Genomic DNA, 23814 nt, shown 5'->3' with positions numbered 1-23814 from the left:
ACTCGAATGAAACACGGGTTCGGCCTCATCTGGAGTATTGTGTCCAATTCTTGGCACCGCACTTTAGGAAGGATGTGAGGGCCTTAGAGAGGGTGCAGAAAAGATTTACAAGAATGGATTCAGGGATGAGGGACTTCAGTGACTCGGAGAGAGCGGAGAAGCTGGGGTTGTCCTCCTTAGAGCAGAGAAGGTTGAGAAGAGATTTGATCGAGGTGCCTGAAAGGGTGGTGGAGCCAGACTCAATCGTGGCTTTGATAGAGATGGTCAAAATCACGAGGGAGCTAAACAAGACTAGATAAGAGTGAAACAGGTTCCATTGACGGAAGGGTTGAGAACCAGAGGACACAGATTTAAGATCATTGGTGGAAGAACCAAAGGCAACGTGAGGAAAAAAAATGTTTACGCAGCGAGTGGTTAAGATCTGGAATTCACGGCCTGAGAGGGTGGTGGTGGCAGATTCAATCATGGCTTTCAAAAGGGAGTTGGATAAGTCCCTGAAGGAAACATTTTGGCAGGGCTATGGGGAAAGGGCGAGGGGAGTGGGACTAGCTGAGGTGCTCTTGCAGCGAGCCCGACGGGCCGAATGGCCTCCTTCTGTGCTGTGACCATTCTGTGATTCTAAAACTTAGTCCCAATATTGTTTATTGTGTGAATTAACGAGGTACGGCCGAGACTCTCGGCAACGTGTGGACACCACATATTGCCTCTGGAGGGTCGTCAGAGATCGGACAAGACCGCAGAAGAGAAACAGTCAGCCACAATGAGCCGGCGGCAATCGGTGTGTTTTCGAGTCAGGCCTACAGTTCATTTCCCCTCCATCTTATCTCCCGGAAACAGGCCATTGCCGCAGCAACCGAGTCGGGTGCGGCCGGTTGGATCTCTGAGCCGAACTGTCATTAGGACCTCCAGCCTGTCATCCACTGCAGTTTAAAACGGGGCTTTGCACCACAACTGATGGCCTGAGAAGATTAGCTCCGCGTGTCTAAGTGCACATTTCTCACCTCAATACTTGACTCTGTAAATCTGAATGGCATTTCACAAATAGCCAATTTCCTGTTTGCAACGAACTTTCGCCACATCAGCGCTGAGTGTGGTGAGCTTGCTGAGGAGAAATCCCCACCCGACACAGGCTGGAGTGAAGGAGGTGGCAGGGCTTACACTTATATAGCGCCTTTCATCCCCACAGGACCTCTCAAAGCGCTTTACTGCCAATTAAGTACTTTGGGAGTGTCGTCACTTCTGTAATGTAGGGAACGCGGCAGCCAGTTCGTGCACAGCAAGCTTCCACAGTGTGATCACGGCCATGAATCTGTTTTTTTGTTATGTAAATTGAGGGATAGATATTGGCCCCAAGACACCGGGGATAACTCCCCCTGCTCTTCGACGAAATAGTGCCGTGGGATCTTTGACGTTCACCTGAGAGCAGATGGGGCCTCGGTTTAACGTCTCACTCGAAAGATGGCACTGCCGACAGTGCAGCGCTCCCTCAGTACTGCCCCTCCGACAGTGCGGCGCTCCCTCAGTACTGCCCCTCCGACAGTGCGGCGCTCCCTCAGTACTGTCCCTCCGACAGTGCAGCGCTCCCTCATTACTGCCCTTCCGACAGTGCGGCGCTCCCTCAGTACTGCCCCTCCGACAGTGCAGCACTCCCTCAGTACTGTCCCTCCGACAGTGCAGCGCTCCCTCATTACTGCCCTTCCGACAGTGCAGCGCTCCCTCAGTACTGCCCCTCCGACAGTGCGGCGCTCCCTCAGTACTGTCCCTCCGACAGTGCAGCACTCCCTCAGTACTGCCCCTCCGACAGTGCAGCACTCCCTCAGTACTGCCCCTCCGACAGTGCAGCACTCCCTCAGTACTGCCCCTTCGACAGTGCGGCGCTCCCTCAGTACTGCCCCTCCGACAGTGCAGCACTCCCTCAGTACTGCCCCTCCGACAGTGCGGCGCTCCCTCAGTACTGCCCCTCCGACAGTGCGGCGCTCCCTCGGTACTGCCCCTCCCGACAGTGCGGTGGTCGCTCAGTACTGCCCCTCCGACAGCGCAGCGCTCCCTCAGTACTGTACTGGAGTCTTAGCCTAAATTTTTCTGCTCAAATCTCCGGAATGGGACTTGAACCCACGACCTTCTGACTCAGAGGCGAGGGTACTACCCACTGAGCCGCGGCCTCACATGGTGCAGCATTTTCTGACACACCAGGGACATCTGACTGTAAGACTGCCCGAGATGACAATTATAGGTGAGATTGTTGTCTGGTTATGGGGTGACAAATAGCTTGCACGCTACAGCAGCTCTTGTACTGGGAGCCGGCCGAAATTTTGAGCCTAATATTTTGCGAACACTCGGCTGTGGACTGACAAAACGGTCAATGACCTGAACATTGTCAACTGTCAGCTACCATCCACAGCGGGGGGATTTACAGGAGATAAAGAGAGACCAGTTCCTCTAGTGGGGGAAATCCAGAACAAGGGGGTACCATCTTAATATTAGATCAGGCCATTCAACAACGAAATCAAGTAGCACACTTTCACACAGAGGACGGGGGAAATATGGATCGCTCACCCCCAAAAGGCACCGGACACTGGGGGTCAAGTGAAGTTTTCAAGACTGAGATTGACAGATTTAGTTCTGTAGGAGGATCAAGTGCCATGGATTGAAGGCGGACACCCTAAGGGTTCTGAGGGCCATGGCAAGTATGGCCATTACCCCAACCTCCTTGATGCACTAAGCATGGACCAGGAACATTACTGATGACAGGATAAGATTTCAAAACATCTTTGCGAGTTTTTAATAATTGCAGAATTTTTGTTTGAACTCTCTTTACTCTTGAGGATAATCAGAGGACACATCAAGCAAGGCTTTAAAATGTTCCAATAATTGGTTTTTATCAACATCAAAATACAGTAACTTTTACAGATAGAGATTCATACATACGTTCAGTCTGTGATGCAACTTGAAACTCAGAATGGCCAATTCTTCTGCTTCGGGATATGGAGAGGTTAATTCTTTGTTCATGTGCTCATTAATGATGGACAGGTCTATCTTCGAGGTCTCCTTCCAGAACTGCCTTTCATGTTAGGAGGGCAGCTCTTCTACCATTCTTGTACACAAAGATAAGCGTTCCATTAACTTTCCCCTCTCTCTTCTCCATGATTACACAGGGGCGAAATTCGGTCAAGCCCCATCTGAGGATGGTAACCGAGGGGGGGGGGGCCGGGTGGGGGTGTTACTGCCCCCAGCATGTAAATCCCGCCCCAGCCGCGAAATTGCAGTTACCGGCCCTCACAGGAAGTGGAGCAAAATGTCTGTTGCGTGCACCACTTCCTGTTGGGGCGGTGTTCCAGGGGCGCTGCTCGGGCGGCTACGGCCGCGCTACGCGGGGAACCGTTAAACGGGAGTGACGCTGCGAATTCTGCAGGCCCTTTGAGGGCCTGCACTGGGCCACCAGAGGCAAGGAGCGCCATGGTCGCAGTCCGGCACTGAGGAGGAGTGTCGGTCGAGCTGCACAGATGGCGGCCCCGGACCCCGAGAAAGGGTCGGCGAGTCAGGACAAAAACAAAGATGGCGGCGTGCGGTGGGCGCAGCTCCCCTTTTTGAGACGCGCCCCCGCGATGGGTCACCGGCCCGGGTCGCGACCTGCGAGGCTGGCGTGGGCATCGCTCGCGGCGGCCACACGGGGCGCTCGGTGAAAAGGGGTCGCCGCACACAGCGATGACGGCATCGCCGGAGGCGCAGCGGCCCAGGGCGCGACCAGCGGGGGCGCGTTGCTTACCGTGTTCGCGCCTCCGCTAACACCCGCATAATTTTGCGCGAGCCGGTAGTGTCCCCCACCCCGAAAACACGTTCCCGTCCCGTGAGCACCCGCCCCCCAGAGACGATAACGTCAGGTGCAGAACAGGGGAATTTAAGCCCCCGAGTGTTTACTACGGTTTTCACAATCCCTCAGGGCCTCCTTTCTGTATACATAGCCTTCCAGACATTCTGAATAACACTATTCTTAGTCAGCCAGCATTCCCAGCATGTCGCCTTTCTGGAATGAATACTTTTAACCAAACTCAGCTCGTTTCGTAGGTAATGCATCCAGCATTTCTCGCCAATCCTTCAGCTTCCATTCCTTCATAGTTGGCATCCTTTCGTTCCTCAGACTGAAACAGGAAGAGAATGCCAGCCATTACTAATTCATTTTAAGACTATATAGTTCATCCTCAAATATGTTCCTCCGACAAAATATCCAAATGTCCCCTGAACAGATCTGTAGAATTATAGAATGGTTATAGCTCGGAAGGAGGCCGTTCGGCCCGTTGAGCCCGTGCCGACTAATTTATTAGCTGCTCCAAAGGCATTGTGGGTATAATTTCACAACTGTATTTCTTTTAGGCGACATCCACAGTCCATGAATGAATACTAATAAAAAGTACCTTGTCCAGTTTCCGAGCCTGAGTTTGCAAGTTTGGTGATCACATGAAGCAAACCTAAAGGACTATTCCTACTGACAGTGCTGACAAAGAGGCGGGCAGTTGGACTGGCTACCCACCAAACACATTCAGAACCAGATTTACATTTGCTGTCCTCCCACTGACAGAGGTCATGGAAACATACAAAATTGATGAGGATGCAAAGACCAGAGGGTCCGTAAAGCCTGCTCCGCACATGATGGTTGCAGCATCATGACTAAACACTTCCCATATGCCCCTGCAACCCCCACCCCCCCCACCCCCCACAAAACCCCATAGCACAATTGCCTGGTTGAGGCAAAAATACAGAGAACCCACGGCATCCCCCGCAGGTGAGCAAACTAGTCCAGGAGATCACCTGGACCAAGTGTTGTCTATAATGCCACTTACGTTCTGATGCGATCGCTATCCCATTCAAGAACCAGTCCAGCTCCCTCTTAACGGCACAAACAGTGAGCATCCGCCATACCACCCAACAACACGGTCCAGATGCTCACTGTTTCAGCCAGTGACTCACTGGGTAGTACACTCGCCGCTGAGTCAGAAGTTGATGAGTTCAAGTCCCACTCCAGGGGCTTCAGCACATGAATCTAGGCGGACACTCCAGTGCAGTGCGAATGGAGCTACGTATTGTTGGAGGGGCAGCACTGAGGGAGCGCCGCATTGTCGGAGGGGCAGTACTGAGGGAGTGCCGTACTGTCGGAGGGACAGTACTGAGGAGCGCCGCACTGTCAGAGGGGCAGTACTGAGGAGCGCCGCACTGTCAGAGAGGTAGTACTGAGGGAGCGCTGCACTGTTGGAGGGGCAGTACTGAGGAACAGCTGCACTGTCGGAGAGGCAGTACTGAGGGAGCGCCGCACTGTCGGAGGGGCAGTACTGAGGGAACGCCGCACTGTCGGAGGGGCAGTACTGAGGGAGCGCGGCACTGTCGGAGGGGCAGTACTGAGTTAACGCCGCACTGTCGGAGGGGCAGTACTGAGGGAGCACCGCAATGTCGGAGGGGCAGTGCTGAGGGAGCGCCGCACTGTCGGAGGGGCAGTACTGAGGGAGCGCGACAGGAGTTGCTGTCTTTCGGATGAGGTGTTAAACTGAGGCCCCGTCTGCCCTCTCAGGTGGATGTGAAAGATCCCACGGCGCCATTTCGAAGAAGAACAGGAGAGTTACCCCCGGTGTCCTGGCCAATATTTATCCCTCAATATACATAACTAAAACAGATTATCTCGGTCATTATGACATTGATGTTTGTGGCAGCTTGCTGTGCAGAAATTGGCTGCTGCGTTTCCCACATTAGAACAGCAACTACAATTCAAAAAGTACTTCATTGGCTGTAAAGCGCTTTGAGACATCCGGTGGTCATGAAAAGCGCTATATAAATGCAAGTCTTTCTTTCTTTTACTCCCTGGGGATAGAAGCATCGTCTAACATTACGTCTTCGTTCTCTGCATTGTCTGAAATAGTCACAGATCTCAGCCGGAGAAATGCGTGCAGGAGGGAGTATTAGCCTAGCATTTGCCGGAGCAGGGCACCTCAAGGGTGGGCCTCGTTTGTTCTTTTACACTCATCCTTCAGCTCAACATTTATTTTGAGCCCCAAATTACTGGAAATACGGCACTTATGAGCACGCATACGGAGGAAAAGGGCCTCCAAGGGCAGGGAGTCATTTTCCCAACTCCTGCACAGCGAATATCCTTTGAATACTTATGCCTAGTAAATAAGAACATAAGAAATAGGAGCCGGAGTGGGCCATACAGTCCCTCGAGCCTGCTCCGCCATTCAATACAATCATGGCTGATCTGATCATGGACTCAGGTCCACTTCCCTGCCCCCTCCCCATAACCCCTGCAGGAGTAAGACCTGCTTTTACCAGCATAAGAGTTTTAAAAAAATAGAAAAATATGTTATCACTGATTTATATCTTAACCCTGTCCATTAACCTAAGTTTATTTTTAGCCTGTTAAAACATAGTAAAAAAAAACAAAAAAATTAATTTTTATATAAAATATTTAATTAAATTGCATTTTAATTAAGTAATGTATTTTTAAAATTTATTTTCACCGTTTGTGTGTCTTTAGGGTATTCCCATTCATTCTAATGTGAGCTGCGTATAGACGGAATTACCATAAGTATGAATGGGGATTCCCCCATCTCTGATAGATTGGGCCAACCCACGTGATCCCAGTGATCTGTAGGAAACCGATACGATCTTGTAGAGGCACACGTATCCCAATGGCCTTCGCACATAGAGCCCCAGTCACCGAACCTCACGGATTACCAGATACTTTCGTAGAAATTATTGCCGTCGGAGGCAAATTATTGCGGAAGCCTCCAACCGCAATTTCTGGGTGTACCTTAAGGGCAGAAGGCCGTATATAATGCCTAGTAGAAATATGAGCTGCTGTTCCTTAAGCTTGTGTTGAGTGTCAGTGGCACAGCACAGGAGTCCAAGGACAGGGAGCCCAGATTGGGAGTGGGACAGTGAATTAATGTAGCAGGCGGTCAGAAGCTTCGAGTCACCCTTGTGGACTGAGTGGAGGTACGCAGCAAAGCCATCACCTAATCTGGGTTTGGTCTCCCCAAATTAGCGTAGACCGCATCGTGAGCAGTGAATACCGTGCGCTGGAATGGAGGAAGTACAAGTGAATCGTTGTTTTTGCTGGAAGGAGTGTTTGGGGCCCTGGATGGGAAGAGGTGAAAGGGCAGCTGGTGCATCTCTTGCGCTTGCATGGCAAGGTGCTGGGGGATTAGGAGCAGGTCCTGGCGGTGATGAAAGAGCGGACCAAGGGCGTCGCAGAGGATATGGTTCCTTCGGGGAGGCGAAGCTGTGTTTGGTGGCGGCATCACGTTGGAGGTGGCAGAACGAGCAGAGGATGGTCCACTGAGCTTGTAGACTGGTGGGGTGGGAGACGAGAACCTGGGGAACCCCATCGTGCTTCTGGAAGGGAGGGGAAGGGGTGAGGGCACAAGTACAGGAAGTGGGATGGATACAAGTCAAGGAGAATCCTCGGCTGAGGAATAAGGAAGACATTCGGAAGCACTTGTGTGGAAGGAGGCATCGTCGGAACAGATACGATGGAGATGGAGAAACTGGGAGATTTGAATCGAGTCCTTACAGGAAGCGGGGCAGGAGGAAACATAATCAAGGTAGCAGTGGGAATCGGTGGGCTTGTAATCGACGGTAGTGGGCGGTTGATCTCCAGAAAGGAGGGAGAGAGGTCGAGGGAGGGAAGAGTCAGAAATGGACCACGTGAAGGTAATGAACGTTAAAGTTAGAAGCAAAGTTGATTCATTTTTCGAGTTTGGGACGAGAGCAGGAAGCGGCACCCAGGCAAGTCAGTAAGGTACTGGAAAAAAAATGTCAGGGTTGGGACCCGAGTAAGACTGGAACTTAGTCCTGAGCAGGCATAGCTAGGACCAATGTTCCCGTTAAGCTGGCTGGCCGAGTCTGGTGGTCCCGCGCTCACCGGCTCTCACACAGGAAAAACTGCGTGCGTGCGGAAATGTCAATGGGCCAGTTAAAGGGACCGTGCACGAAAAAAGAAATTCGCGGGAACGCTGGCTGGCACCCAGATAGCTTCCCAGGACGACAGATTTTACTTGGAGGAAGTGAGTCGATGCAAAGAAAAAAGTTGCCCAGCAGTGAGGAGAAAGTGCTTTCTGCGGAAACAGGAGAACAATAGAACTGGAAGAGACGGCACTTTGCAGTTTGGCTGGGACTGAAATGGGCCTGGGCAAGATGTGACCAGTCGTCACAGTCAGCTGTTTTTCTGAGTTTCTTCGCTGCTCATGTGATCGGTACAGAAGTACGAACTGAACAGCAACTGCAGCAGAAAGGGTTCTGCCAGTATGAAGGGATCCCGACTTGCTGCATTTGCTGTCTGCTTGTTGATATCTGGAGGTGAGAGTCACTTTCTTTTCGCCGGGCCAGTAAAGAGAGCGTACAGTATTAAATAGGGGCACAGATGCGAAAGCCTGCAGAAGTCGTGTCGATGAAGGAACACAGATTGCACCTGTGTGAGGACAATACGAGGTGGTTCCAAACTCGATTTCTTACTAAACTTGTATTTAACGCAATTATTTCCACAGTGGCCTTGCAGCCTTTCAGCATCCTCGTGAATAAAAATGTGGTGAATGCGATGGCTGGTGATGCGGTTACCCTGTCGGTGAGACCCTCCTCTCCCGTGGTAAGCGGCTTCTGGAAGTTCGGCACCGCCTCGATCGTCGCTTGGACGGTGGAACCGCCCGATTTCAACGTCGCGTACACCAAACGCAACGTGGTGCTGCTGTTCAACGCCTCGCTCCTGATGCGGTCGGTGGCACTTGCGGACAGCGGAGACTACTCGGTTACCATGGACTCACCCACTGGCATCGAAGCGACTGCAAGGATCACTTTGAATGTGTTTCGTGAGTACAGTGACGCTTGTTATCAGCTACAATCGGGATTTCATTAAAAAAAAGAGTTGCACTTATATAGCGCCTTTCATGACCACCAGACGTCTCAAAGCACTTTTACAGCCAGTGATGTATTTTTTGGAGAGTTGTCACTGTTACAATGTAGGAAACGCAGCAGCCAATTTGCGCATAGCAAGCTCCCACAAACAGCAATGTGATAATAACCAGATAATCCATCTTTGTTATGTTGATTGAGGAACAAATATTGGTTAAGACCGGGGATAACGCCCCTGCTCTTCTTCGAAATAGTACCATGGGAACTTTTATGTCCACCTGAGAGTGCCTCGGTTTAACGTCTCATCCAAAAACTGCACCTCTGATAGTGCAGCGCTCCCTCAGTACTGCCCCTCCGACAGTGCGGCTCTCCCTCAGTACTGCCCCTCCGACAGCACAGCGCTCCTTTAGTACTGCCCCCCCGACAGTGCGGCGCTCCCTCAGTACTGCCCCTCCGATAGTGCGGCATTGCCTCAGTACTGCCCCTCCGACAGTGCGGCGCTCCCTCAGTACTGCCCCTCCGATAGTGCGGCATTGCCTCAGTACTGCCCCTCCGACAGTGCGGCGCTCCCTCAGTACTGCGCTCCCTCAGTACTGCTCTTCAGACAGTGCGGCACTCCCTCAGTACTGCCCCTCCGATAGTGCGGCGCTCCCTCAGTACTGCGCTCCCTCAGTACTGCCCCTCAGATAGTGCGGCGCTCCCTCAGTACTGCCCCTCAGACAGTGCGGCGCTCCCTCAGTATTGCCTCTCCGACAATGCGGCGCTCCCTCAGCACTGCACTGGGAGTGTCAGCCTAGATGCCTAGATTTGTGTGCTCAAGTCCCGGGAGTGGAAATTGAACCCACAACCTTCTGACCCGGAGGTGAGTGTGCCACAGCTGATACTATGGGCCCAAGTTTCCACAGGATAAAAAACGGGCGTCCCTCTGAGCTGGGCGCCCGTTTTTCGCGCCTAAAACGGCGCCGGAAAAAAAACGCACTATTCTCGAGCGCTTTGCAGCTCCTTGTCTGTTGGCGCGGCGCCCAGGGGGGCGGAGCCTACACTCGCGCCTATTTTGTAAGTGGGACGGGGCAGGTACTATTTAAATTAGTTTTTTTCCTGCCGGCAACGCTGCGCGTGCGTGTTGGAGCGTTCGCGCATGCTCAGTGTGAAAAAAAACATTGGCACTCGGCCATTTTTGTAGTTCTTTGTAGCTGTTTAATTTTTGAACATTGGTTAATAAAAGCACATTGCCATCAGCACATCAGCACTGAGGCTACCCTTCTCACTGTCTCCTTCCCCTCCCCACCCTCCACGGCAACAAACGGCAGTTTCCTCCCCATCCCTCCCTCCCCTCCACGGCAACAAACCGCTGTCTCCTCCCCCTCCCTCCCCTCCACGGCAACAAACCGCTGTTTCCTTCCCCTCCCTCCCCTCCACGGCAACAAACCACTGTCTCCTTCCCTTCCCTCTCCTCCACGGCAACAAACCGCTGTCTCCTTCCCCTCCCTCCCCTCCATGGCAACAAACCGCTGTCTCCCTCCCCTCCGCGGCAACAAACCGCTGTCTCCTTCCCCTCCCTCCCCTGCGCGGCAACAAACCGCTGTCTCCTTCCCCTCCGCGGCAACAAACCGCTGTCTCCTTCCCTTCCCTCTCCTCCACGGCAACAAACCGCTGTCTCCTTCCCCTCCACGGCAACAAACCGCTGTCTCCTTCCCCTCCCTCCCCTCCACGGCAACAAACCGCTGTCTCCTTCCCCTCCACGGCAACAAACCGCTGTCTCCTTCCCCTCCCTCCCCTCCGCGGCAACAAACCGCTGTCTCCTTCCGCTCCACGGCAACAAACCGCTGTCTCCTTCCCCTCCCTCCCCTCCACGGCAACAAACCGCTGTCTCCTTCCCCTCCACGGCAACAAACCGCTGTCTCCTTCCCCTCCACGGCAACAAACCGCTGTCTCCTTCCCCTCCACGGCAACAAACCGCTGTCTCCTTCCCTTCCCTCTCCTCCACGGCAACAAACCGCTGTCTCCTTCCCCTCCCTCCCCTCCACGGCAACAACCCGCTGTCTCCTTCCCCTCCCTTCCCTCCGCGGCAACAAACCGCTGTCTCCTTCCCCTCCCTCCCCTCCGCGGCAACAAACCGCTGTCTCCTTCCCCTCCCTCCCCTCCGCGGCAACAAACCGCTGTCTCCTTCCCTTCCCTCTCCTCCACGGCAACAAACCGCTGTCTCCTTCCCCTCCCTCCCCTCCGCGGCAACAAACCGCTGTCTCCTTCCCCTCCACGGCAACAAACCGCTGTCTCCTTCCCCTCCCTCCCCTCCACGGCAACAAACCGCTGTCTCCTTCCCCTCCACGGCAACAAACCGCTGTCTCCTTCCCTTCCCTCTCCTCCACGGCAACAAACCGCTGTCTCCTTCCCCTCCACGGCAACAAACCGCTGTCTCCTTCCCCTCCCTCCCCTCCACGGCAACAAACCGCTGTCTCCTTCCCTCCACGGCAACAAACCGCTGTCTCCTTCCCCTCCCTCCCCTCCACGGCAACAAACCGCTGTCTCCTTCCCCTCCGCGGCAACAAACCGCTGTCTCCTTCCCCTCCACGGCAACAAACCGCTGTCTCCTTCCCCTCCCCATCCTCCACGGCAACAAACCGCTGTCTCCTTCCCCTCCGTCCCCTCCGCGGCAACAAACCGCTGTCTCCTTCCCCTCCCTCCCCTCCACGGCAACAAACCGCTGTCTCCTTCCCTCCACGGCAACAAACCGCTGTCTCCTTCCCCTCCCTCCCCTCCGCGGCAACAAACCGCTGTCTCCTTCCCCTCCCTCCCCTCCACGGCAACAAACCGCTGTCTCCTTCCCCTCCACGGCAACAAACCGCTGTCTCCTTCCCTTCCCTCTCCTCCACGGCAACAAACCGCTGTCTCCTTCCCCTCCACGGCAACAAACCGCTGTCTCCTTCCCCTCCCTCCCCTCCACGGCAACAAACCGCTGTCTCCTTCCCTCCACGGCAACAAACCGCTGTCTCCTTCCCCTCCCTCCCCTCCACGGCAACAAACCGCTGTCTCCTTCCCCTCCACGGCAACAAACCGCTGTCTCCTTCCCCTCCCTCTCCTCCACGGCAACAAACCACTGTCTCCTTCCCCTCCACGGCAACAAACCGCTGTCTCCTTCCCTTCCCTCTCCTCCACGGCAACAAACCGCTGTCTCCTTCCCCTCCCCTCCCTCCACGGCAACAAACCGCTGTCTCCTTCCCCTCCCTCTCCTCCACGGCAACAAACCGCTGTCTCCCTCCCCTCCGCGGCAACAAACCGCTGTCTCCTTCCCTTCCCTCTCCTCCACGGCAACAAACCGCTGTCTCCTTCCCCTCCCTCTCCTCCACGGCAACAAACCACTGTCTCCTTCCCCTCCACGGCAACAAACCGCTGTCTCCTTCCCTTCCCTCTCCTCCACGGCAACAAACCGCTGTCTCCTTCCCCTCCCTCTCCTCCACGGCAACAAACCACTGTCTCCTTCCCCTCCACGGCAACAAACCGCTGTCTCCTTCCCTTCCCTCTCCTCCACGGCAACAAACCGCTGTCTCCTTCCCTTCCCTCTCCTCCACGGCAACAAACCGCTGTCTCCTTCCCCTCCCTCTCCTCCACGGCAACAAACCACTGTCTCCTTCCCCTCCACGGCAACAAACCGCTGTCTCCTTCCCTTCCCTCTCCTCCACGGCAACAAACCGCTGTCTCCTTCCCCTCCCTCTCCTCCACGGCAACAAACCGCTGTCTCCTTCCCCTCCACGGCAACAAACCGCTGTCTCCTTCCCCTCCACGGCAACAAACCGCTGTCTCCTTCCCTTCCCTCTCCTCCACGGCAACAAACCGCTGTCTCCTTCCCCTCCCTCTCCTCCACGGCAACAAACCGCTGTCTCCTTCCCCTCCACGGCAACAAACCGCTGTCTCCTTCCCCTCCACGGCAACAAACCGCTGTCTCCTTCCCCTCCCTCCCCTCCGCGGCAACAAACCGCTGTCTCCTTCCCCTCCCTCCCCTCCGCGGCAACAAACCGCTGTCTCCTTCCCTCCACGGCAACAAACCACTGTCTCCTTCCCCTCCCTCCCCTCCACGGCAACAAACCGCTGTCTCCTTCCCTCCACGGCAACAAACCACTGTCTCCTTCCCCTCCCTCCCCTCCGCGGCAACAAACCGCTGTCTCCTTCCCTCCACGGCAACAAACCACTGTCTCCTTCCCCTCCCTCCCCTCCACGGCAACAAACCACTGTCTCCTTCCCTTCCCTCCCCTCCGCGGCAACAAACCGCTGTCTCCTTCCCTCCACGGCAACAAACCACTGTCTCCTTCCCCTCCCTCCCCTCCGCGGCAACAAACCGCTGTCTCCTTCCCTCCACGGCAACAAACCACTGTCTCCTTCCCCTCCCTCCCCTCCGCGGCAACAAACCGCTGTCTCCTTCCCTCCACGGCAACAAACCGCTGTCTCCTTCCCTTCCCTCCCCTCCACGGCAACAAACCGCTGTCTCCTTCCCTTCCCTCCCCTCCGCGGCAACAAACCGCTGTCTCCTTCCCTCCACGGCAACAAACCACTGTCTCCTTCCCCTCCCTCCCCTCCGCGGCAACAAACCGCTGTCTCCTTCCCTCCACGGCAACAAACCACTGTCTCCTTCCCCTCCCTCCCCTCCGCGGCAACAAACCGCTGTCTCCTTCCCTCCACGGCAACAAACCGCTGTCTCCTTCCTCTCCCTCCCCTCCACGGCAACAAACCGCTGTCTCTTCCTTCCCCTTCCCTCCACGGCAACAAACCGCTGTCTCCTTCCCCTCCCTCCCTCCACGGCAACAAACCGCTGTCTCCTTCCCCTCCCTCCCCTCCACGGCAACAAACCGCTGTCTCCTTCTTGCTCCCCTCCACGGCAACAAACCGCTGTCTCCTTCCCCTCCCTCCCCTCCACGGCAACAAACCGCTGTCTCTTCCCTTCCCTCCATCCTCCTCCCCTCCGCGGCAACAAACCGCTGTCTCCTTCCCCTCCCTCCCTCCGCGGCAACAAACCGCTGTCTCCCTCCCCTCCCTCCCCTCCACGGCAACAAACCGCTGTCTCGCAACAAACCGCTGTCTCCTTCCCCTCCCCATCCTCCACAGCAACAAACCGCTGTCTCCTTCCCCTCCCTCCCCTCCACGGCAACAAACCGCTGTCTCCCTCCCCTCCGCGGCAACAAACCGCTGTCTCCTTCCCCTCCCTCCCCTCCACGGCAACAAACCGCTGTCTCCTTCCCCTCCCTCCCCTCCACGGCAACAAACCGCTGTCTCCTTCCCCTCCACGGCAACAAACCGCTGTCTCCTTCCCCTCCCTCCCCTCCGCGGCAACAAACCGCTGTCTCCTTCCCCTCCACGGCAACAAACCGCTGTCTCCTTCCCCTCCCTCCCCTCCGCGGCAACAAACCGCTGTCTCCTTCCGCTCCACGGCAACAAACCGCTGTCTCCTTCCCCTCCACGGCAACAAACCGCTGTCTCCTTCCCCTCCACGGCAACAAACCGCTGTCTCCTTCCCCTCCACGGCAACAAACCGCTGTCTCCTTCCCCTCCCTCCCCTCCACGGCAACAAACCGCTGTCTCCTTCCCCTCCACGGCAACAAACCGCTGTCTCCTTCCCTTCCCTCTCCTCCACGGCAACAAACCGCTGTCTCCTTCCCCTCCACGGCAACAAACCGCTGTCTCCTTCCCCTCCCTCCCCTCCACGGCAACAAACCGCTGTCTCCTTCCCCTCCCTCCCCTCCACGGCAACAAACCGCTGTCTCCTTCCCCTCCACGGCAACAAACCGCTGTCTCCTTCCCCTCCCTCCCCTCCACGGCAACAAACCGCTGTCTCCTTCCCCTCCCTCCCCTCCACGGCAACAAACCGCTGTCTCCTTCCCCTCCCTCCCCTCCACGGCAACAAACCGCTGTCTCCTTCCCCTCCACGGCAACAAACCGCTGTCTCCTTCCCCTCCGCGGCAACAAACCGCTGTCTCCTTCCCCTCCACGGCAACAAACCGCTGTCTCCTTCCCTTCCCTCTCCTCCACGGCAACAAACCGCTGTCTCCTTCCCCTCCCTCCCCTCCACGGCAACAAACCGCTGTCTCCTTCCCCTCCGCGGCAACAAACCGCTGTCTCCTTCCCCTCCACGGCAACAAACCGCTGTCTCCTTCCCTTCCCTCTCCTCCACGGCAACAAACCGCTGTCTCCTTCCCCTCCGTCCCCTCCGCGGCAACAAACCGCTGTCTCCTTCCCCTCCCTCCCCTCCACGGCAACAAACCGCTGTCTCCTTCCCTCCACGGCAACAAACCGCTGTCTCCTTCCCCTCCCTCTCCTCCACGGCAACAAACCACTGTCTCCTTCCCCTCCACGGCAACAAACCGCTGTCTCCTTCCCTTCCCTCTCCTCCACGGCAACAAACCGCTGTCTCCTTCCCCTCCCTCCCCTCCACGGCAACAAACCGCTGTCTCCTTCCCCTCCACGGCAACAAACCGCTGTCTCCTTCCCCTCCCTCTCCTCCACGGCAACAAACCACTGTCTCCTTCCCCTCCACGGCAACAAACCGCTGTCTCCTTCCCTTCCCTCTCCTCCACGGCAACAAACCGCTGTCTCCTTCCCTTCCCTCTCCTCCACGGCAACAAACCGCTGTCTCCTTCCCCTCCCTCTCCTCCACGGCAACAAACCGCTGTCTCCTTCCCCTCCACGGCAACAAACCGCTGTCTCCTTCCCCTCCACGGCAACAAACCGCTGTCTCCTTCCCTTCCCTCTCCTCCACGGCAACAAACCGCTGTCTCCTTCCCCTCCACGGCAACAAACCGCTGTCTCCTTCCCCTCCACGGCAACAAACCGCTGTCTCCTTCCCCTCCCTCCCCTCCGCGGCAACAAACCGCTGTCTCCTTCCCTCCACGGCAACAAACCACTGTCTCCTTCCCCTCCCTCCCCTCCACGGCAACAAACCGCTGTCTCCTTCCCTCCACGGCAACAAACCACTGTCTCCTTCCCCTCCCTCCCCTCCGCGGCAACAAACCGCTGTCTCCTTCCCTCCACGGCAACAAACCACTGTCTCCTTCCCCTCCCTCCCCTCCACGGCAACAAACCACTGTCTCCTTCCCTTCCCTCCCCTCCGCGGCAACAAACCGCTGTCTCCTTCCCTCCACGGCAACAAACCACTGTCTCCTTCCCCTCCCTCCCCTCCGCGGCAACAAACCGCTGTCTCCTTCCCTCCACGGCAACAAACCACTGTCTCCTTCCCCTCCCTCCCCTCCGCGGCAACAAACCGCTGTCTCCTTCCCTCCACGGCAACAAACCGCTGTCTCCTTCCCTTCCCTCTCCTCCACGGCAACAAACCGCTGTCTCCTTCCCTTCCCTCCCCTCCGCGGCAACAAACCGCTGTCTCCTTCCCTCCACGGCAACAAACCACTGTCTCCTTCCCCTCCCTCCCCTCCGCGGCAACAAACCGCTGTCTCCTTCCCTCCACGGCAACAAACCACTGTCTCCTTCCCCTCCCTCCCCTCCGCGGCAACAAACCGCTGTCTCCTTCCCTCCACGGCAACAAACCGCTGTCTCCTTCCTCTCCCTCCCCTCCACGGCAACAAACCGCTGTCTCCTTCCCTCCACGGCAACAAACCGCTGTCTCCTTCCTCTCCCTCCCCTCCACGGCAACAAACCGCTGTCTCCTTCCCTCCACGGCAACAAACCGCTGTCTCCTTCCCCTCCCTCCCCTCCGCGGCAACAAACCGCTGTCTCCTTCCCCTCCCTCCCCTCCACGGCAACAAACCGCTGTCTCCTTCCCCTCCTTCCCCTCCACGGCAACAAACCGCTGTCTCCTTCCCCTCCCTCCCCTCCACGGCAACAAACCGCTGTCTCCTTCCTCTCCCTCCCCTCCGCGGCAACAAACCGCTGTCTCCTTCCCCTCCCTCCCCTCCGCGGCAACAAACCGCTGTCTCCCTCCCCTCCCTCCCCTCCACGGCAACAAACCGCTGTCTCCTTCCCCTCCCTCCCCTCCACGGCAACAAACCGCTGTCTCCTTCCCCTCCCTCCCCTCCACGGCAACAAACCGCTGTCTCCTTCCCCTCCCTCCCCTCCGCGGCAACAAACCGCTGTCTCCTTCCCCTCCCTCCCCTCCGCGGCAACAAACCGCTGTCTCCTTCCCCTCCGCGGCAACAAACCACTGTCTCCTTCCCCTCCGCGGCAACAAACCGCTGTCTCCTTCCCCTCCCTCCCCTCCACGGCAACAAACCGCTGTCTCCTTCCCCTCCACGGCAACAAACCGCTGTCTCCTTCCCCTCCCTCCCCTCCACGGCAACAAACCGCTGTCTCCTTCCCCTCCCTCCCCTCCGCGGCAACAAACCGCTGTCTCCTTCCCCTCCCTCCCCTCCGCGGCAACAAACCGCTGTCTCCTTCCCCTCCGCGGCAACAAACCACTGTCTCCTTCCCCTCCGCGGCAACAAACCGCTGTCTCCTTCCCCTCCCTCCCCTCCACGGCAACAAACCGCTGTCTCCTTCCCCTCCACGGCAACAAACCGCTGTCTCCTTCCCCTCCCTCCCCTCCACGGCAACAAACCGCTGTCTCCTTCCCCTCCTTCCCCTCCACGGCAACAAACCGCTGTCTCCTTCCCCTCCCTCCCCTCCACGGCAACAAACCGCTGTCTCCTTCCTCTCCCTCCCCTCCGCGGCAACAAACCGCTGTCTCCTTCCCCTCCCTCCCCTCCGCGGCAACAAACCGCTGTCTCCCTCCCCTCCCTCCCCTCCACGGCAACAAACCGCTGTCTCCTTCCCCTCCCTCCCCTCCACGGCAACAAACCGCTGTCTCCTTCCCCTCCCTCCCCTCCACGGCAACAAACCGCTGTCTCCTTCCCCTCCCTCCCCTCCGCGGCAACAAACCGCTGTCTCCTTCCCCTCCCTCCCCTCCGCGGCAACAAACCGCTGTCTCCTTCCCCTCCGCGGCAACAAACCACTGTCTCCTTCCCCTCCGCGGCAACAAACCGCTGTCTCCTTCCCCTCCCTCCCCTCCACGGCAACAAACCGCTGTCTCCTTCCCCTCCACGGCAACAAACCGCTGTCTCCCTCCCCTCCACGGCAACAAACCGCTGTCTCCTTCCCCTCCCTCCCCTCCGCGGCAACAAACCGCTGTCTCCCTCCCCTCCACGGCAACAAACCGCTGTCTCCTTCCCCTCCCTCCCCTCCACGGCAACAAACGGCGGTTTCCTCCCGCGGGAACGAACGATGGCTGAAGCACTTTCACACAGGTAGGAAGATGGTTTATTTAATCTTTTCTTTGCTTATAAATGTTTATTCAGGTTGGATTTATTTGTATAATATTTGTAGAAGTATAAATAAGGATTGATTGTAGAATTTAGTGAGTTCCCTTCCTCCCCCCCCACCTCATTCTGGACGCCTAATTTGTAACCTGCGCCTGATTTTTTAATGTGCAGAACAGGTTTTTTCAGTTCTACAAAAATCTTCACTTGCTCCATTCTACTTTAGTTTGGAGTACGTTTTCACTGTGGAAATTTTCAAATTAGGCGTCAGTGGCCGGACACGCCCCCTTTTGAAGAAAAAATTCTGTTCCAAAGTAGAACTGTTCTACCTGACTAGAACTGCAGAAAAAAAAATGTGGAGAATTGCGATTTCTAAGATAGTCCGTTCTCCACCAGTTGCTCCTAAAAATCAGGCGCAAATCATGTGGAAACTTGGGCCCTATAAGCGATGGCTCAGTGGCTTACAGGATTATGTTTGCGTTTCATGAAAAACTCAGGTCTGAACGCAGCTTACTCAGTAACAACTTGTATTTACATAGCGCCTTTAATGTAGTAAAATGTCTCAAGGCACTTCACAGGAGTATAATCAAATAAAATTTGAAACCTAGGGCAGATGACAAAAAGCTTGGTCAAAGAGGTAGGTTTTAAGGAGCGTTTTAAAGGAAAAAAGAGAGATAATGAGGCGGAGAGGTTAAGGGAGGTAATTCCAGAGATTAGGGCTCTGTCAGCTGAAGGCACGGCCGCCAATGGTGGAGCGATTAAAATCGGGAATGCTCAAGAGACCAGGATTACAGGAGAGTAGATATCTCAGGGGGCTGGAGGAGATTACAGAGATAGGTAGGGGAGAGGTCCTGGAGGGATTTGAAAACAAGGATGAGAATTTTAAAAGCGTTGCTTAAGGGGAGCCAATGTAGGTCCGTGAGCACAGAGGGTGATGGGTGAATGAGACTTGAGTGTCAGTTAGGACACAGGCACCAGTTTTAGATGACCTCACATTTACGGAGGGCAGAATGTGGGAGGCCAGCCAGGAGCGCATTGAAATAGCCAAGTCTCAGAAAGAAAGACTTGCATTTATATACCACCTTTCACGTCCATCGGACCTCACAAAGTGCTTTACAGCCAATGAAGTACTTTTGGAGTGTAGTCACTGTTATAATGTACGAAACGCAGCAGCCAATTTGCGCACAGCAAGCTACCCTTAAACAGCAAAAAAACCCAGCAATGCGAAAATGACCAGATAATCTGTTTCTTTTGTGATGTTAATTGAGGGATAAATATTAGCCAGGACATCGGGGATACTCCTCGAACTCTCATCCAAAAGACAGCACCTCCGACAATTCAGCACTCCCTAGTGTCATCCTAGATTTGTGTGTCCCCAGAACCAGGGGACGTAGTCTAAGGATAAGGGGTAAGCCATTTAGGACTGAGATGAGGAGAAACTTCTTCACTCAGAGAGTTGTTAACCTGTGGAATTCCCTGCCACAGAGAGTTGTTGATGCCAGTTCATTGGATGTATTCAAGAGGGAGTTAGATATGGCCCTTACGGATGAAGGGATCAAGGGGTATGGAGAGAAAGCAGGAAAGTGGTAATGAGGTGAACAATCAGCCATGATCTTATTGACTGGTGGTGCAGGCTTGAAGGGCTGAATGGCCTACTCCTGCAACTATTTTCTATGTTTCCATGGGTGCATAAGTCCCTTGAGTGGGACTTGAACCCACAACCTTCTGACTCGGAGGCGAGAGTGCTACCCACTGAGCCACGGCTGACACTGTCGAGAGGTAACAAAGGCATGACTGAGGGTTTCAGCAGCAGATGAACGGAGTTAGACAATGTTGCGAGGTTGAAATAGGCGGTCTTAGTGATGGCAGGCGATTCGCAAGCGCCCCCTGCATCACATGGGCCGGCCCAACCAATGAAAAAAGGGGAATCCCGATTCACGGTTATGGGGATTCCGTGTGCACGCAAACCCCATAAGTATGAATGGCAATCCCCCAAAAATACCTCAATACTACAAATAAATTTAAAAAAACAATCTCAGACTTAAAACGTATTAAAATCGCATTTAATTAAATATTTAACACAGAAACTAAATTTTTTGAAATATAAACTTACCTTATTTCGCAGATTTTTTTAATGAATAAATTATTAATAGCATTTTCTTTTTTAAATGCTTAAACTGGTCAAAACAGGAGTAAAAATTTCACGGGCATTCGCTGGGCAGGAAAAATGAGCCCAACTCTGCCCTTTTCCCACCGATTTGTCGGATGTATCAAGAAGATTCTTGACACATTGCAAGTTCCGGGTTTTCACACATGCGCACAAAATAACCCAGAACATGCGCGGCACTTACGGGCGCGTGCGTACAATGTACATCGTGGCTGCAAATTCCAGCCCAATGTTTCAAGGAAATCTAATAGAATGCTTAAGGTACCGTTCTTGGGATCTGGGCAATGCTGGCTCATCTGAAAAATGGCACCTCCAACAGTGCAAAACTCCCTCAGTACTGGCCCTCCAACAGTGGGGCGCTCCCTCAGTACTGCCCCTCCCACAGTGCGGCGCTCCCTCAGTACTGGCCCTCTGACAGTGCGGTGCTCCCTCAGTGCTGCCCCTCTGACAGTGCGGCACTCCCTCAGTACTGACCGCCCGACAGTGTGGCACTCCCTCAGTACTGACCGTCCGACAGTGCGGCACTCCCTCAGTACTGACCATCTGACAGTGTGGCACTCCCTCAGTACTGGCCCCCCGACAGTGCGGCGCTCCCTCAGTACTGACCGTCCGACAGTGCGGCTCTCCCTCATACTGCCCCTCCGACAGTGCGGCACTCCCTCAGTACTGGCCCTCCGACAGTGCGGCACTCCCTCAGTACTGACCGTCCGACAGTGCGGCTGTCCCTCATACTGCCCCTCCGACAGTGCGACACTCCCTCAGTACTGACCGTCCGACAGTGCGGCACTCCCTCAGTACTGCCCCTCCGACAGTGCGGCGCTCCCTCAGTACTGGCCCTCCGACAGTGTGGCACTCCCTCAGTACTGCCCCTCCGACAGTGCGGCGCTCTCTCAGTACTGCCCCTCCGACAATGCGGCACTCCCTCAGTACTGGCCCTCCGACAGTGCGGCGCTCCCTCAGTACTGGCCCTCCGACAGTGCGGCGCTCCCTCAGTACTGCCCCTCTGACAGTGCGGCACTCCCTCAGTACTGCCCCTCCGACAGTGCGGCGCTCCCTCAGTACTGCCCCTCTGACAGTGCGGCACTCCCTCAGTACTGCCCCTCCGACAGTGCGGCACTCCCTCAGTACTGCCCCTCCGACAGTGCGGCACTCCCTCAGTACTGCCCCTCTGACAGTGCGGCACTCCCTCAGTACTGCCCCTCCGACAGTGCGGCACTCCCTCAGTACTCAGGTAAGACCCACTGCACCACGGTTGACACCAATGGGTTCGACCAATGAATAAATCAAAAGATCTGTCCAGTGAACTGAATTTTTTCCTCCTAGCTAAGCCCCTACCTTTTACCATCTCCGCTGCACGCAGCGTGATCAATATAACTGTCGGAGCCACCGCCGTCCTGTCAGTGACCCCTTCGGAAGAGGTGAAGAATGGGAGCTGGACGTTCGGTGGGAAGGAGGTTGCTCGGTGGATGGATGCATTTCCCGACATCAACGCTGACTACAGAAGGCGGGCGGCAATATTCGGCAAGGCCTCTCTGCAATTGAAGTCAGTGAGTGTTTCAGACACTGGAGAGTACAGTGTCATCATGAGTACGGCCTCAGGTAGCACAAGGACAGCAAAGATCTACCTGAATGTGTTCAGTAAGTTGATCCTATTTTCAAAACTATTTTTGAAAAATCTTTCGGAAAATTGCCACAACTTTTATTTCAGTTGCTGAACTAATCCCTAAACCACTGCAGGCTAGAAATACTAACTCGCACCAAGTCCCGTTCACCCATTTTTACCTGTGTTCCCTGACCATTGTCTCCTGCCCACATCACAGACTCTGTTCCCTGGGCAATGACTCCATTCCTCTGCCTGGCCACAGTCTGAGGCTGAACCGAACTGTTTGCAACCTTGCCGTGCTATTCGACCCCGAGCTGACCTTCGACCTATTGTTACCATGACCAAGACTGCCCACTTCCATCTTTGTAATATCGCCTGTCTCCACACCGGCCTCTTCTGCTGAAACCCTCCTCCGTGTCTTTATCAACTGTAGATTAGACTGCTCTCCTCGCCGGCCTCAAACCTCCCACCCTCCGTAAACATGAGCTCCTCGAAATCTCTGCTGCCCGTGTCTTGAGAACATAAGAAATCGGAGCAGGAGTCGGCCATTTGGCCCCTCGAGCCTGCTCCATTCAATTAAGATCATGGCTGATCTGATCCTGGCCTCAACACCACTTCTCTGCCCGCTCCCCATAACCCTTTACTCCCTTATCTTTCAAAAATCTGCCTATCTCCACCTGAAATACATTCAATGACCCAGTCTCTGCAGCTCTCTGAGGTAGAGAATTCCAAAGATTCACGACCCTCTGAGAAGAAATTCCTCATTTCCGTTTTAAATGGGCGACCCCTTATTCTGAAACTATGCTCCCATGTTCTAGATTACCCCCACGACTGTAAACATCCTCTCTGCATCTACCGTGTCCAGCCCCCTCAAAATCTTACATGTTTCAATAAGATCACCTCTCATTCTTCTAAACTCCAATGAGTGTAGACCCAACCTGCTCAACCTTTTTTCATATTACAAACCCTTCAATCTCAGGAATCAACTTTGTGAACCTTCTCTGAACTGCCTCCAGTGCAAGTATATCCTTCCTTAAATAAGGAGACCAAAACTGTACACAGTACTCCAGGTGTAGTCTTACCAACACCCTGTACAATTGTAGCAGGACTTACCTACTTTAATACTCTATCCCCCTTGCAATAAAGGCCAACGTTCCATTTACCTTCCTGATTACTTGCTGTACCTGCATGCTAACTTTTTTGTGTTTCATGTACAAGGACCTCCAGATCCCTCTTTACCATTGGCATTTTGTAATCTCTCCCCATTGAAATAATAATTTGATTTTTTATTTTTCCTACCAAAGTGGATAACCTCACATTTTCCCACATACTCCATCTGCCAAATTTTTGCCCCTTCACTGAGCCTATCTATATCCCTTTTGTCGATTTTTTGTGTCCTCCTCACAGCTTGCTTTTCCACCCATCTTTGTACCATCAGCAAATTTGGCTACATTACACACTCAGTGCCTTCAGCCAAGTCATTAATATAAATTTTAAATAGTTGAGGCCCCAGCACTGATCCCTGCGGTACCCCACTAGTTACAGTTTGCCAACCTGAAAATGATCCATTTATCACGACTCTCTGCTTTCTGTTAGTTAGCCAACCCTCTATTCACACCAATATATTACCCCCAACCCCATGAGCTCTTATCTTGTGCAGTAACCTTTTATGTGGCACCTTATCGAATGCTTTCTGGAAATCCAAATACACAACATCTACTGGTTCCCCTTTATCCACCCTGCTCGTGACATCCTCAAAGAACGCGAGCAAATTTGTCAAACATGATTTCTCCTTCATAAAACCATGCTGACTCTGCCTGACTGCATTATGATTTTCCAAATGTCCTGCTTCTACTTCCTTAATAGTGGACGCCAGCATTTTCCCAACGACAGATGTTAGGCTAACTGGTCTATAGTCTCGT

At 54.7% G+C, this 23814-nt stretch overlaps 2 long non-coding RNA genes across 3 annotated transcripts in view; one reads left to right on the top strand and one right to left on the bottom strand.

The window, feature by feature from the left end:
* Positions 1-2853: 2853 nt before the first annotated feature.
* LOC139240416 (uncharacterized) overlaps positions 2854-23814 on the bottom strand; it is a 56740-nt gene continuing 35779 nt past the window's right edge. For both annotated transcript variants that reach the window (XR_011588720.1, XR_011588721.1), the window contains one exon: positions 2854-4139. This is a non-coding gene — a long non-coding RNA (uncharacterized lncRNA). The remainder of the gene's footprint in view (positions 4140-23814) is intronic.
* LOC139240417 (uncharacterized) overlaps positions 8765-23814 on the top strand; it is a 38602-nt gene continuing 23552 nt past the window's right edge. Inside the window, exon 1 of the long non-coding RNA XR_011588723.1 lies at positions 8765-8849. This is a non-coding gene — a long non-coding RNA (uncharacterized lncRNA). The remainder of the gene's footprint in view (positions 8850-23814) is intronic.

Source organism: Pristiophorus japonicus, chromosome 31, assembly GCF_044704955.1.
Source record: "Pristiophorus japonicus isolate sPriJap1 chromosome 31, sPriJap1.hap1, whole genome shotgun sequence".
Lineage (NCBI taxonomy): Eukaryota > Metazoa > Chordata > Chondrichthyes > Pristiophoridae > Pristiophorus > Pristiophorus japonicus.
The sequence above is the reverse complement of the archived record's forward strand: the minus strand, read 5'-3'. Positions and strand labels throughout refer to the sequence as shown.